The sequence below is a fragment of the Rhipicephalus microplus genome, chromosome 3 (assembly GCF_043290135.1).
Source record: "Rhipicephalus microplus isolate Deutch F79 chromosome 3, USDA_Rmic, whole genome shotgun sequence".
NCBI lineage: Eukaryota > Metazoa > Arthropoda > Arachnida > Ixodida > Ixodidae > Rhipicephalus > Rhipicephalus microplus.
Window position 1 is genome coordinate 77371213 of NC_134702.1, and position 16620 is coordinate 77387832.

The window sequence follows — 16620 nt, forward strand, 5'->3', positions numbered from 1 at the left end:
GCACTTTTATTTAGGGGAGCGTTAAGGTATCCCAAGTGTTCCGAAATTCTGGAGTCATCTACTACGGTGGCCCTCAAAATGATATCGTGGCTTTGAGACATATAACTTTTACCACCATTACTATTATTCACCTGTGTTCGTTGCCACATCTGTACTTTTCCCGACTTCTGCAATGTGGCACGCGTTTAGCGCTGACGATAGCGGCTGCTGCCGGTCACGCTCGAGCAAATGGTGATGAATGCGCGGAGATGTTCGTCACGTGTTAATCGCAACCCGAAGTGGTGAGCTTATATATAGTTCCGGGAATCGTGATCAAACGCCGAGCCGCGCGCAGTCGTCTCGTGTTCTGCCTCGGCTGGACTGCGTTCGTACAGTTTATGGTACGTGGGAAGTTTTAGACGTAAGTCTTAGACCACGACGTGCTGCTATCAGACCTCGAATGACGATGCTAACAATACTTTTGGGAAGTTCAGTGTACCCAAACTACAATATCATTATGAGACGACGTAGTGGAGAGCTTGGTGAATTTCTTCAATCTCGGGTTCTTTACCTTGCACCTATATATAACCACATGGGCTTCAAGCATTTTCGCTTCCATCGAAAATTCAGCCGACACGACCGGTATTTGATCCCGCAACCTTCTGATCTGAGCGTTCGAGCATCATAATTACTAGTCGAGCACATCATAACCGCTCGGCAGGCGAATGAAGAGACTGTCAATACTGACGCAGTATAATCCTCGTTGAATAGCGAAACAAATGCAAAGAACCAAAGAATGTGATATCCGTGACTTCAGTGTACTGAAACTGTAGCGCTAAAGAGACGGTGTGCACGAAAAACTACAAGACGATCGTTTGAAATCGAAAAGTGCGTTACGTGTTACCGATTTGCCGCGCCAAGGTTTAAAAGGAAAGAGAAAACAAAACAAAAGAAGTGCATGACTGATAAAGGTCATCCTTATTATCCGGTTGTAGTGTATAGGGAAACATACAAGGAACAGTGCAAAAAAATAGGATTAACAAAATTTTAAAGTTGGCGCGATGGTGCATACATGTAGTGGAAAAAATCGAGAAGATAATGGGATTCTGGGCAAAGGTAGGGATAAGATGGCACAAGTGGGAGTTACTAGAACAGTATCATATCGGGAAGTGAAGCGGTATGTGCGCAAATGACATATCGACGAGTTTTAAAAGGCTGAAATTGAATATCTCGATTATGTTTTGTGAACTGAACACGGGCTTACAATGCGTTTGCCTTTCCACACATGTGCCCTTTCTGCATGCAAATATTCGCCGGTAGTCGAGTAATGTAGCGCTCGCCCCGTATATCTCGTGCTTGTGAATGGCTTGTTTCTACACTGAAAATTTTCCCAGTAGTAGTGAAAGTGCACAATGGACGCTTGGGAAAGCCAGCCGCATTATACTTCAGGTTTGCAGGAAGCGGAAGTGCTGGTGCGGCACGTCTGCATCATTTTCACCGACAGCCTTGTGCACTTAAGAGCTGACACGCACGTGGTAGGAAGAGTGGTTTACACGAAGATTACACGCCTGCTCCGTACACAATCGAGAGACAACTAGCAATTTATCCCGCGAAGCACTCCAGAAGGCGTCACACTCTGACGCAGTAAAATCAGCCCGGACCATTATTATACTGCGCCGGCCGTCTCATATCTCACGAGTACATGATGATTTTCCAGATCTTGCATAGCCTACACTGTCTGTAATTTACGGAAAACTTTGATGTGTATACGATAATTGTGTGCGCGCGGCGACGCTGATGCCGCAGGTCGCGCCGACGTCGCACACACCAAAACCACAATGGTGTCTTCACGCAGTAGCGTTGTCACTGCGCCGAAATATAGGGTTCCCCTCGTATACGCACGTCCACAACAAAACGACTCCGCAAAGATTTCACGCGTAAACTGGAACGACATAAAGGTGTGTAGTCTCAGATCGATGATGACAGGTTTTTATTTTTTTTTAAACGGAACAAACAAAAAACACAGTACGTAAGACAAGACGGCAAAAACCTGGTCCGTCGTTCTGGGACAAGACAGCAAACGTGGACCAGCGCTGGTCCGTCTTTGTTGGTTTGTCTGATGTATACTTTATTCGTGCAGAAATTCCGTTATCATGGTTTATAAACTTACTCGTTCCTAAGCCATATACCAACTGTATAGCCCATCTTTCTTTCTCGAACACTTAGCGCAAGGCATATACAAGATACTCCGAGCCTTTGCTGCTTTCTCACTTTTCCTTGTAGCACTTCTCTTGTTTGAAGTTTGATGCATAATTTCAAGCACTAAAATGTATATCCAAGCTGTATGCTATATATTAGGATCTACAGATGACAAAATACCTTATGGTACGTCCCGTAAGCAATAAATTGATATGCGGTGACTTTGTAAAGTTCGTGTGATTGTACAAGTTCTGTTGCTTCCATGAAAACACTGTAGTTTTCGTAGAACATGCTTTTCAGACGTTAACACATGCCCATTCTTGATTATACTGGTACTTTTTAAATTTTTATTTCGTCTGTAAGAATAGGTTCTCTATCTTACGTTATTTCACACCATGCACACGCGATACGAGAATAAACCTTGGTATTTCTGGGAAACACTCTTGAATTAGCATGATCCTCACCATTATAGCGATCGTGCCATCATCAGCGTCATCATCCCGCCAGCGCGCTGTTTCCACAACCAACCTCGCTGGTACCTCTGCGTCTTTCAAGAATGCGCCCCAATATGTCTTCCGTGTTGACGATGAGCGCGCGACATTCCCTTTCGGGTGACACCGATCTAACAGTGATCTAACAAGCGTTTTGGCACTCTCCCACCGTGTCGTATGATAAAGCACGTTCCTTTGTTCCAACCCATCGCAAGCTCTTTGAGCAGTAACCCGTAGTTTGACCTACCTCTTGCTGCTTGCAATAGAAACGCCTGCGCGGCGCGACGGTCTTCTTTTATTTCTGCCTGTAACGATCGCTTTTTATAGACTAACAAAGCGCGTTCTCAATGGGGCCGCGTGTACGTTGCGAACTAAAACGGAAAGCTGAAGAAGCTTCAGAGAGAGAAACCAGTCACTGTAAGTGCTATACAGGCCGCTCGTCTGGCGGAGCAACCGCGGCGAAAATTTAGAGTAACCACTGCACACGCCTGAAGGACGCACTGAAAGTAACGGAAGCGCGATAGCAATTCACAAATGGTGTGGTCGCAAGGTAACACAGGAAGCTCAGTCCCTTAGATTAAACTTGGCGTAAACCAAAGAAGGCGCTGACCTAAGGAAAGTTAGTCGCTGTAGCCAGCGAAGCGACCTTCGTGCAGCCAGTCTTGGTGCATGGCTTCGACGCAAATTTTCTGATACCAAACACAGCTCAAGTAGAGGTATAATCCTTCAGCCGTTCCCCTGCAACGAAATGGCGCTGAAAAGAGTTCCCTCTGGGCTCTTTAGAACAGCACAAACAAGTGAAGAGCACAGATACCAACGGTAACTAAGAAACACACCAATAAGACAAACGCGAAACAGTGCAGACAATGCGACAACGAATGTACAGGACAGAGTGAAGTGTCCTGTATATTCTTCGTCCCGTTGTATTGCGCTCTTGTGCCATAATTTTCATGCATAGAGTTTCCTAAAATTAACCAGAGGGGACTCTGTCACTGCTATCGTTCAGTGACCATGGGTATGATTAGTAGTACACACATTTGCCTAGCCTTCGTACTTGCGGGTGGCGAATCGTACTTGCGACATGGTTTATTGCTGTGTTTAGGTTTTGTTTCGAAGAAAAAAATCAACCTCTTTGAAATTCGTAAACCGATTTGGAAAGGTACGTCTCAAATAATAAGGTGGTGAAGCGCAACCGCTGAACATTTGCTGATTTTTGTTTTGTCAGAAAACCGCTGCAAGTCACACGAACACAAACGGAGCCAAAAGCAGGCCAGAAGTACGAAGATTAGACAAATGTGTGTATTACCCATCCTTCTCTTACTACCCATCCTCCCATAGACACTAGCGTTAGAGTTCCCTCTAGTATATATTAGGAAGCTCTATGTGTTCATGAACCAGCCAGCTGGTTCATGAACACATAGAGGAAACGTCAACAAAACGGTGCACATGCATGACTGCCAGCGCACCCAGCTATAGTTAGCTTAAAATAATTGCAGTGTTCGCACTAAGGGACCTCTTTCTCCCAAACCTCTCAGCATAGTACTTTCAATTAACTGAAACTAAATTTACACCTACGCGTTTCTAACCAGTAACACGCAGACTCCCCCCCCCCCCGCCCCTTGTGTCCCCGTGCATGCATGTGCTTTTAGTGTGGCGGAAACGACCAGTGGGTTTTTGCAAAATATCAATCTTCAGCAGTACTCACACTGTTTCACTCGCACATGGAACATAAGATGAGCGGAGGATTGTTTCAAGCATTGACTTTATAGGGAACATGACGGCGACGCCGACGGCGATGGCAAAACAAAAGTGCACCTGGAGTGTCTATACAATTTCCTTCAAATAAGCTTGTAACGAGTAACTTAGTGGGCTCCCTAATGAAAGTTTACCCTGCAGTATTCTTGCATTTCACTACCGTCGAAATGAGCCCCCGCGGCCGAAAATGGAACCCGCATCCCCTTAGTTGGCGACACCTTGTCTGCTTAGCTACCAGGGGGGTGTTGTACTACATTTAAATTCGGCACTCACAGCACGTTTGTCGAAGCCGCTGCACAGACATCGACTCGAGTTGAAATATCCGCATTCATGAGCGTGGTATATATACAGACTTCAAAGTACCTGATGAGCTCGGGAGATCGTGAGCTGCGATCGCTTATGAGCTGGTCGTTTCGGCGGCTAACAATGTTTCAAAATTGAACGGGCGGCACGCGCATACCATGCAAACCGTCGATTATGTTGCACCTGCGAGGCAAACTGTCTGGATCGTTTGCCAGCTGCATTTTCAGGTATACACTCAAGTAAAGTGAAAAAAAAAGCGTCATAGCAAGGTAAGGCCCGCCAGCCGTTACTCTACCTCGCTATTCGTTTCTTTGGCCATTTCGGTACGACTCTCCTGACTAAACGCTGCACCTCCATTCCGCTGCCGTGGCTCTAAAGGCAGCTTGCTCCGTTCTTGTTCGCGTGTTTAACGAGCCAAAGGTCCTCAAGAGGATCGCCGCGCCGTATACAATCTCCAAATTGATAGTACAGAAGAAACTGTTCTGCTGCGCTGAACCATGTGCGTTACGTTAAATCATTCGAACTCTGTCTGCCTGTGCGTATGTGTGTTCGTGCGATCGCGAGCACGCTTGTGTGTGTGTGTGTGTGTGTGTGTGTGTGCGTGCGTGCGTGCGTGCGTGCGTGCGTGCGTGCGTGCGTGCGTGCGTGCGTGCGCGCGCGTTGGACAAGTTATTTGGGTTATTTAGTGAAAGGAACCGAATAACAGCTACACGTAAGTACGAAAACACCTTACGGACAATCTACGAGTAGTCAAATACATTACCTTCGCAATGAACCTGTAAACGTCAAACAGCTGCAGAAATGGAGTAAATGTTATCTGGGACCGCTTGCATGGCATAGGCACAAAGAGCTTCTCACAGCAAGCCAGACTTTGCCACTTATGCAATGGTCGTTCGTGTACACACCTGAAACGTTGAATGCTCACGGAGAATCTGCTTGTGTTCTCGATGCTTCCTTCATGCTTTTTGTTTAAAAATTGGCAACCAGGCTCTGAGTATTGTTTCACATTATTGGCAAACAAGGCTGTTTCAGTAATCCACGACTATTCGAAAGAAGTTCGATGTATCTTAATTATATTCTGTGCGCTACAAGCCCTGCTTGATTCACTCTCTTAAATCGCAATCATCCCAAGTCTTTGGAATTCATTCTTTATTGTTAATAGTCAGCCCTCAAAAGGAGGATGGCTTCTAGCATTTTTCTGCCTCTGCCTCCAAAACCCTGAAATTTTACCCGGGAATGTACTCTAGTTAGGACTGGAAGTTTTGTTCTGCCAGGAGAGCTGACGTAGATCCCATTATGTGACAGTGACATCAACTTTTACTGAAAGGTGGTTAGGAAAAATGATTAATGGGTAGTCGGAGGCTCGCCAGTCACGTTGGAGGCCCCACCCATGAAGGAACCGCAGTATGTGGCAGGTTAAAAATCACTCCCTCGAGTCTTTGTAAGCATTCATGCAGTGTAGGAGTCGTGAGAAGCCATTGGCATTTGCGACCTCCCATTTAGGAGGCTGTCCTGGCGTGTACTGCTGTGGTAATGGAGGCCTGGCGCGAGTATAGGATTCTTCACCTGCTTCAAGCCGCCTTCCCTTGAAATGCCGTACAGAAATTTGTTTATTTCTCTTTATTTCTCTCAGAATTTATTCAAGACAGTTTACAATTGTCTTAGGAGACGCAGCAAAAGGCCCGAAAGGTGCCCGACTAGGCTGCATCACCCAGACAGCAGTTGCTACAGTGTGTGACGTCATTCACAATTTAACATAACTGCAATGGCACTCGTACGATACAATAAAAAATTAAGAAAAGAAAAAAAGAAAATCTCCTCTGGTGGTTTTGAGAGGAAAACAACCAGTAAAACAAAAAGCAACAATACAGTTGTACAAATGTGGCAGCGTCTGTTCTCCGATATACATTGCACAGCATATAACAACAGTTCATTACATAACTGAGCACTACATCTTAGAACTCGGAAAACAATAATTCTTTTGCTTACTTTTTGAGTAGAGTTGGGACAATTCTATTTTGTAATAGGCTTATTATACTTGAATATTCGCTTAAAATGCCTGGTATTAATGTCGTCAATTTTTGTAAGCGTGATCGGGATTTGACGATTTTGTTTTTACGTAGTTTGAAGAGAGTTTATTTGATGTGATATTTTTTTCTTAAAGAGCATTTTATTACTGTATGTTGATGTATTACCTCCGGTGACAAGCTTACTTTAAGTAGGTGCTCTATCGGCAAGATATTATAGTAGCTGAAGTATGGAGTTGCACTTAAAGCACAGGGGACGTTTCGACCTGCCCATATTTCCCACCTTTGCAACGTTAAAAGTCAACTTAAGTTCGTCTCGGTCGTTGTAGACCACAGGTGAAGTGTGGCTGTATGAGTACATAGTAAAGCTGACGTTTCGCGTCTGGGAGTGGAAGGTGCCTTAATTTGTTTACTAACCCGACTGCTTTGCAGACATTACTCCTTAATGAATCCACGTGTGGTGTCCATCAAAATATTCTCCTGAAATATTACCCCACGAAATCTAATGGTTGATGTCTGTTGTAGAGGTGTTCCCTGAAATATCAAGGGTGGGGTTTGTCGAGATGCCGTTTCCTTGGCTTTGTATAAGATTAATTGTGCTTTCTTTATATTAGGTTGAAGTTTTTTAGCGTTCGACCAAAAGTGAAGTTTTTCTAACCATGTATGCTCGTGCATAAAAATTTCAATCAAATTAATCCCACAAAAAGGACATTCGTGTCATCTTCACATAACACTATATTTTTGCATCCTTCTATATTAACAATGTCATTTATATAATTTAAAAACAAAACCAGTCTAAGGAGAGAACACCGAGCTACTCCATATTTTATAGGGTACGTTTCACATATAAAGTTATTGATAATTGTGTACCGTGACCTGTCAGTTAAATAGTTTTTTTATTAGAGACAGCACCATGCCACAGAAACCGTACAGGGACAGTTTGCGAAAGAGAAGGTCATGTTGTACACAGTCAAGGGCTTTTCTAACGAGATCCCTAGTAAGAAGATTCTTTTTCTCAAGGATCGCTTCTTTAACTCTCAGGAGTGCCGTCTCCGCTGATTTGCTCTCACAAAATCAATATTGCTCATTAGCAATTATATTATGTGCGTTTGAAAATCCCGTTATCTTCTTATTGATAATGTGCTTTTCTATTTTTGAGAATATAGAAAGTATAGATATGGGCCTATAATTGTCCAAATCGTCTCATGACCATCCTTTTTATATTGCGGTGACTCTGGCTTCTTTCACTTTGCTTGGAAATTTACCAGTCGACATAATCGTGTAATATATGTGTGTAGGTGGAACTGAAATAAGAGAACTCACAGCTTTTAACGATCTAGCTTTGATTTCGTCTGTTCCGCAGGCGCAGTTGTCTTTGAGGGACATTATAATATTTTGTACCTCCTCATGGTCTGTTGGTGACAGGAACATTGATGGCAAGAAGTTTGTAGCAACATAGCTCTCACAGGAAAAGTGAGAAAAGTCATTTGTAGAGGTACCCACTGAGAGAAAGTGTTGATTAAACAAATCTGCAATATCTCTCTCGGATGCATTCGGTTTCTTAAAGTTGACCTCTGCTACCCCTTGGGCTTCGAATTATTCTCTCCCAGAACGTTTCCCATATTATTCTGGCGTTATCGGAATCACTAAGAAACCAATGTATTATTACTCAGTCTTCGCCCGCTTTACGTCCTTATTCATGAAAAAGAAAAAAAGTAACAACCCTTTTTTCCCTATAAAATACACTTGTTTCTCTTTATTTTGTACGGAGGACAAATATGGAAGGGGGGTGATTGATTGATTTGTAGGGTTTAACGTCCCAAAACCATATGATTATGAGAGACGCTGTAATGGAGGGCTCCGGAAATTTCGACCACCTGGGGTTCTTTAACGTGCACCCAAATCTGAGTGCACGGGCCTACAACATTCCCGCCTCAATCGGAAATGCAGCCGCTGCAGCCGGGATTCAAACCAGCGACCTGCGGGTCAGTAGCCGAGTACCTTAGCCACTAGACTACCGTGGCGGGGCAAATAGGGAAGGGGGAAGACACTTACGTATCGCTCCAAGGTTATTTTTCATTTGCGTAAACTGATTTACAGCGTGTCTCGGTTTCGCTCAAAGGCACGAAAAGATGTCACCTAATACCACGTTTAAGGATGTGCGGCTCAATGGCCTCTCGCCAGCCGCAGATCACGGTTCTGTTTGCGCACGCGGCGCTACGTGAGACGGCCGCCGTATAATAGAGGCCGTCCCGACCAACATCTGCCTCGCTGCACTTTTTTTGTGTCGTCAATCAGACGTCCCATTGAGCCCGACACGACGGCGGTCACTGTAGAGGAAACGCTCGCCTTGATGCATGTCAGGTGGCTTCACTGCGCTCTTATAAACTGGCCCTGACTCTCAGACAGCCGGTAATGTAAGGGGGAAAAAAAATCAAGGGAACTTGGCAGTGCCGAGCCAGCAGGAACAGCGTAGCTGAGCAGCCTGAATGATGATGACGATGTTGATGCTTCTACCACGGCTCGCACCCACTCACGGGTATAGGCCGAAAATTGGTTATACAAACTTTTAGGCCTTTTTTAAGTATTAAATAATCGCAACAAAAAAAGAACATACTTAAAAACAAAAAGTGCAATGATTGTTCTGGCCATTCAGCTTATAGTAATTTCTATATCTTGGATATAAGTCACGGTAATATCGAGATAAAAATTAAATATATGTTTTTAATTTGCTCGTTACTGCTATATTAATGCATATACAAGTAGGAATTTAAAGTCGCATTCCTTTTGTTTCATGAAGGTAACTGCAAACGGCATCAAATGCAGTCCCGTGGCTGAAGACCAGACGCAGAGCACCGAAGGTGAGTATAATGTCAATCGTGAGCAGCCTTCCTTGTTCCTTTTCGGTCTTCTCTTTAATTCCTACTTTTTTTTTTTTCCATTTTTTTCTGTTTCTCTTTTTATTTTATTTTATTCTCAAAACGCACTTTTGGGCTAGTTGGTTCATATTCGAAGTGAAACAGTGCCAACGAGAACAACAGACCAGACGTGAACAAAAACAGGAGCCTCGCTATATGGGTACGTATCTTCCTGCTTGTCTGGTCTGTCGTCTTCTCTGGCGCCGTTCTACAGCGAGTATATATTGCGAGTTTTTTCATTCTTTATTTTTACTTCTTTCATTTTTTTCTATTTCGCGTTTGCCTCTTTTATCTTCTATTTTTATACGCAGTTGTGACTGCGTTACGCCAAGTGATGACAGCATAGACAGCCCGGACAATTAAAGGGTTTCGTACTCAATTTAATTATCAAGGCACAAGAAGAAGAAGAAGAAGAAGAACAAGAACAAGAAGAACAAGAACAAGAAGAACAAGAAGAACAAGAACAAGAAGAACAAGAACAAGAAGAACAAGAAGAACAAGAAGAACAAGAACAAGAAGAACAAGAACAAGAAGAACAAGAACAACAAGAACAACAAGAACAACAAGAACAACAAGAACAGGAAGAACAGGAAGAACAGGAAGAACAACAAGAACAACAAGAACAACAAGAACAACAAGAACAACAAGAACAACAAGAACAGGAAGAAGAACAGGAAGAACAGGAAGAAGAACAGGAAGAACAGGAAGAAGAACAGGAAGAAGAAGAAGAAGAACAGGAAGAAGAAGAAGAAGAACAGGAAGAAGAACAGGAAGAACAGGAAGAAGAACAGGAAGAACAGGAAGAAGAACAGGAAGAAGAACAGGAAGAACAGGAAGAAGAAGAAGAAGAAGAAGAAGAAGAAGAAGAAGAAGAAGAAGAAGAAGAAGAAGAAGAAGAAGAAGAAGAAGAAGAAGAAGAAGAAGAAGAAGAACAGGAAGAAGAAGAAGAAGAACAGGAAGAAGAAGAAGAAGAACAGGAAGAAGAAGAAGAAGAAGAAGAAGAAGAAGAAGAAGAAGAAGAAGAAGAAGAAGAAGAAGAAGAAGAAGAAGAAGAAGAAGAAGAAGAAGAAGAAGAAGAAGAAGAAGAACAACAACAACAACAACAACAACAACAACAACAACAACAACAACAACAACAACAACAACAACAACAACAAGAAGAAGAAGAAGAAGAAGAAGAAGAAGAAGAAGAAGAAGAAGAAGAAGAAGAAGAAGAAGAAGAAGAAGAAGAAGAAGAAGAAGAAGAAGAAGAAGAATGCAATCAACACGCCCGCATTTCATCCCTCGTGAACTTCTCCTTGACCTGATCGAGCGCTCAATATGCTACATATGGCTATGGTCTATCTCGTTTTGCCTGTGTTACTCCAAGCGATGACAGCATATGACCGCAATCGACAGCCCATGCCCCTAAGGTGCACACTTGAAAACCCCGTCGAACCAACTATGCGAGAAGTTTGTACATGGACTTAGACAACCATCCCGGACACATTTAGTTATGCATTCCGTGAGCACGCACTTACTCATTCGACCGTTATGGTGCGCGCTACTATTATAGCCAGATGTCTGATACAACGAAGTCGTTTCAAGGTTCCGAGAGCATCGTTGTTAAACCATTCTACCTCAAGTGCGAAACTGGTGTTTTTCAGTAGCATGAATGACCGCAAGGGATAGCCCGTTACTTGCTTCCTGTTAGGGGCGAATGGTCTAGGGCAGTCCATCCCTCTGGCGTAGCCAGCGCAGCATATCCACAGACAGACAGACAGACAGACAGACAGACAGACAGACAGACAGACAGACAGACAGACAGACAGACAGACAGACAGAAAAATAATATGTGGGGTCTCACGTCCCAAAATCAGCAAATGATTATGAGAGACGCCTTAGTGGAGGGCACCAGAAATCATCCACCTGGGTTTCTTTAAGGTGCACCCAAATCTGAGCACACGGGCCTACAGCATTTTCGCCTCCATAGAAAATGAATCCGCCACAGCCGGGATTCGAGCCCATGACTTGCGGGTTAGCAGCCTAGTGCTTTAGCCTCTAGACCACCGCGCGAGGTCTGACAGACAGACGCTTCGCCCCACTCATCATCATTGACTCCGTGAATATGCTGTGATTTTTTTATGGTGACGACACTTCAGAAAAAATAAGGAACAAAATTTCTTCAGCTTAACAGTGCCTGATAGTAGCTTATTGACGGACTCGCCTACGAGTTTACACAGCATGCCTAATAACATTTCTTGTGTACATGAACTGGTTTTGAAAAGACATCCCTGAACAAGACGGTACTAAAACGCCACAGGCCGAACCACAAATAAAAAAAAATTATCTGTTATGCGTGGCGAACCTTAGATAATGTTCTAAAATGCACAGGCTGGACAAGTCTTGGTAATAAACTTCGCCTTGACGTTCCCTGCAACGCCACGATCAGCTACAGATAATGTTCTATAATGCACAGACTGTACAAGTCGAGGTAATAAACTTCGCCTTGACGTTCCCTGCAACGCCACGATCAGCTACAGATAATGTTCTATAATGCACAGACTGTACAAGTCGAGGTAATAAACTTCGCCTTGACGTTCCCTGCAACGCCACGATCAGCTATAGATAATGTTCTATAATGCACAGACTGGACAAGTCGAGGTAATAAACTTCGCCTTGACGTTCCCTGCAACGCCACGATCAGCTACAGATAATGTTCTATAATGCACAGACTGTACAAGTCGAGGTAATAAACTTCGCCTTGACGTTCCCTGCAACGCCACGATCAGCTACAGATAATGTTCTATAATGCACAGACTGTACAAGTCGAGGTAATAAACTTCGCCTTGACGTTCCCTGCAACGCCACGATCAGCTACAGATAATGTTCTATAATGCACAGACTGTACAAGTCGAGGTAATAAACTTCGCCTTGACGTTCCCTGCAACGCCACGATCAGCTATAGATAATGTTCTATAATGCACAGACTGGACAAGTCGAGGTAATAAACTTCGCCTTGACGTTCCCTGCAACGCCACGATCAGCTACAGAGTGAACAATGCTGTGAAAAACAAGGAACAGATAGAAAGCAGTAAGAACGGAAATCAAGGAATAAGTACACACAAATGTGGATTGTTCTTTGTTGCTGCATTTGTCTTTTATCTCGGATCGCCAGTTTGAATCGCAAGAAGTGAGTTTGCAAGCATCGCAAGCAGTGAATCTTCGTTGAGTAGCTCCCGCCAACACAAGCTGTAAGTGCACACCACTGCGAAGAGGGAACTACCCGCTCTAATCACAAAAATAGCAAAGTTGCAGTATTTCAGACGTAGCTTCAGGGCCTTTCCATAAATCATAACTGGCAGCCTAGCTGACTGTGCAGCTGCACGCGGGAATTACACCGTAACCACCTCATACCATCTGCCTTCCATTCCTTACGCCATTATCCAGTACATTTACGCAGGTGTGCTTTCCGTGCGCCTTTTAGGAGTGTTTTAGCGCCTACAGGCACGGCTTGTGCTTTAAGGGTACGCTGACTCGACGGTTACGCGTGAGTGAATGCTTGCGTTTAATCTAGCAATGCAAGGGCGCTTTCTCGCCTATAGCGCTGAGAGCTACGCTGGTGTCTGCGTTTCCCAACTTTTGAACGCGAGCCAAGTCGAGGGAGACTCGCGCTTTTTTTGGGGCTCCGCCATAACTGCCCTCCCAAGGCTCGAACAAACAGAGGCGTGCAATACGTGGCCGGCGCAGCAGCAGAAAGCAGACATATCGACACGTCGGCGCCGGAAAAAAAGATTTCCGTCACACATCCGGCCTCCACACGAGCTAGTTGCCGCTGCTTCAGTTTCGCCCGTCGGTCGGGCTCGACATTTCAACCGTGACAGACTGTGTGCGGTGATGTTGTAGTGCAGTGCTGCAAACGACGTGCTCAGGACAACTCTTCGCTTCCTCGTGCGTGCGACGTCTTGGTCAAGGCCGAGCCGCGAGAGGAAGAAGCCGTCGGAGGAAGATAGAAGCGGAAAAATAAAGATATAAGAACAAAGTCGCGCGTGAGTACGCGTACGCGATACCGTTTGGAAACCCAACGACCGGAACTGGCGGACCCATCAGCAGCCGTCGTCTGAGGGGCGGGGAAACGACGCTCCCAGTTGAGGACAAGTGATGGCTGCCGGCACCGGCATTTCATCCCTCCACCCACACTTAACCAGGAGCCCGCGCGCGACACTTCCGTCGGTCTTCACCGAATCTCGGTAGTTAGGAAGCGATTGTCAACGAGCAAGCTCTGCTGGCCCGTCTTCCCGCCTCCCTGTCCAGAAAAAGAAAAAGCAAGAGCGAAAGACGGATGGTGTGTGTTTCAGCGATGCGGGAGAGCAGCGGCTGAAGAAAGCGAGAAAGTGACAGGCAGGCCTTTCCCCCAGCCGCCGCTTCTGCGGCCAGGCAGCAGGGGCTGCCGCGTCTGCCGTGGTTCTTGCCTCTGTTGTTGTGAGTCAGTCGTAAGGGCGAAAGGAACTCTGCCGCCGCTACGCGGCCTCCGCCGTTGTGCGCCGCTTTGCGCTCGCTTCGCTTCTCGGCTGTCACTCGGAGACGAGATACGCGGGGAAGGCGCGTCGTATTTCTCGAATTTAGCCAAACCCCGCCACAACGAGAAGGAAGTCAGTCTGTCTGCCGATTCGGCCGTCGCCGTTCACGGACAGGATACTACTCGGCAAGACCACTCTACTCAACGTGCTCCTCCTCGTGAACCACCCAGCGTTTGATAATCGCCGTCAAGGAGCACTTGTAAGTCCTTCATGCCCTTTTTTGGATGCATTTTTTTTTCTCTCAAACGAGAGGGTTGCAAAACTACACGGGTCAACAACTACCCGATGGTCGCGGATTTGGATCCCGGTCGCCGCATCTCAGTTTCAGTGTAGGCCGAATGATATAAACCCGCGTGCTTAGTCTTAAGAATACACGTTAGAGAACCTCACGTAGTCGATATTTTCGGAGCCCTCTTCTACGGCGTTCTTCATAATGATATCGTGGTTTTGAGGCGTAAAACCCACAACATTTATTTGCACATGGCTCGATAGAACAACAAAGTAGCGAATGGCAGGGACAGACAACATTAGTGCTCTTTTCGTGCGGATTCGCATGGTGAATATCGCATTCGTTTATGCAATACCGCTATTCAATACTCTAGCATCCGCCCTTCTTGCATAGTTTCTTTTTTGGTAGTTTTATTGTTTGTAGAGGTAATAAGTGTGCTTTTTGTCGCCGGTTATTCTTCAAAGCGGTGTTGTGGACTTTCTTTAGACGCGACAGCACTTTGGATATAGTGGAGGCTCGACGCTCCTTAGCGTGCGTGTGTTAGTACCATTTGTGAACTTTCCCAATCTCTTCAGTTTATGCATTCATGTTTCCGCGTGGGCTTTAATTGCGCCACTCTTAATGTTAGAGATGGTCTTCTGCCCTCCCATAGTAGAGTACCAAGTGCTCTAAATTGTTAAACATTTTTACAAACACACAGTTAGGCTGGCGCGGCTTTATGCTCTCCCATAGTAGAGTACCAGGTACTCTGAATTTTTAAACATTTCTTTAAATGCGAAGCATTTCTTAGCGAACTTCGGCGACTTTGAGCGTACCTATCTATAGTACCTACCTAGCCGCCTACGACTTTCAGCTCTGCTGGCCGTATCGATTATGGTATCGATACAAAACTTGGCATGGCATAACACGATGGTATGAAGAACATATTTGACTAGTCATAACATGAAAATCCTGACATGCGTGTCATGTAACAACATGACTCCATGCCACGCTCGTAATGCGCTCATGGCCGTTTTGCTAGCGTCACATGTACCAAATTTGGTATTACACTACGTCAGTGGATCATGAAGGTATGCAACTGGCGAAAGCAGGATAATCATGAGATGCGTGTCATGTAACAACATGACTGCATGCCACGCTCATGATGCACACCACGTTCGTAGCGTGATCCCGGCCGTTTCGCTTGCTCCACATATACTAAATTTGGCATCTCGTGACGAGAATAGATGACGAAGGTAAACAACACATTCAAACATGATAATCATGACACAGAAGTCATGTGTGGCATCACTTACCTCCACCTCTTGACGTTTAGCTGATTTTAAAGTGGCATATCAACAATTCTCATTCATGCTTCGCATATCGTCGATGCCCACTGTACGTGGGATCTGTCAATTTTTTCTATACAATTCTCTACGTGGTGTTATCTGAGAATGCTTCCCGCTCTACCACATCAGAGTACCAAGTACTCTAAATAATCACTTTTTTGTAAACACACTTTTTGGGTAGCCCACCATGCTGATGCTGCTTAACCTCGCTATACCACTTTCTACGTCTTAAAATGCAAGCAAAATAAGAGAAACGAAACCCAATGAAAGGCTACAAGCAACGAGATTTGAAGAAAACGTGAGTGCAAGTACACAGTGCCTGTATTTACTATAAAGCAAGCAAATGATTCTATATATAGTGAATATATATTAACATTATGTTAGCAAATGGTTTGATATACAGTTTGAATTATGTCTAGCAACGCTGCCTGTATATACATCTCTTACTAAGATACATCCTTGGATCAACTATCTTGAACTTTCAATAACTTTTACCTCAACACTTCTCTGAGTGCTAGGCACAAGTTTTTTTTCTTTCGCTGTGACGTATGTGCGCTTACAGCACTTCAGTGAATGTCGAGATGTCAAATGTTTGATTTTCTGCGTTACTTCTCTACCCACGCACACACACACAGGAGCTCTGTGCCAAGGAGCACGTAGGCGTGTTTGACCACAATGAAAAAACCGTCTTTACATCGTGGACTCAGCTCTACGCTAATTAGCATCGACTTGAGCTTTATGTCACTGTCAGGTTGATAAGCAACAAAAAAATCCATCGGAACCGAGAAGTTTGATTCTGAATTGGCCCCATTGCGATTAACATCACCGTAAT

The 16620-nt window shown here is 44.7% G+C and overlaps 1 protein-coding gene across 3 annotated transcripts in view; it reads left to right on the plus strand.

The window, feature by feature from the left end:
• Positions 1–16620, plus strand: part of LOC119173268 (beta-1,4-glucuronyltransferase 1) — a 116704-nt gene that overhangs the window by 56894 nt on the left and 43190 nt on the right. The window contains exon 2 of one of the 3 annotated variants that reach the window (XM_037424172.2): positions 9555–9615. The exons of 1 other annotated variant lie outside the window; for it this stretch is intronic. The gene's annotated coding sequence lies outside the window, so the exon portion shown is untranslated. Of the gene's footprint in view, positions 1–9554; positions 9616–13452; positions 14431–16620 lie in introns of those variants that run through there. One more of the 3 variants, XM_037424167.2, reaches the window with a different exon arrangement.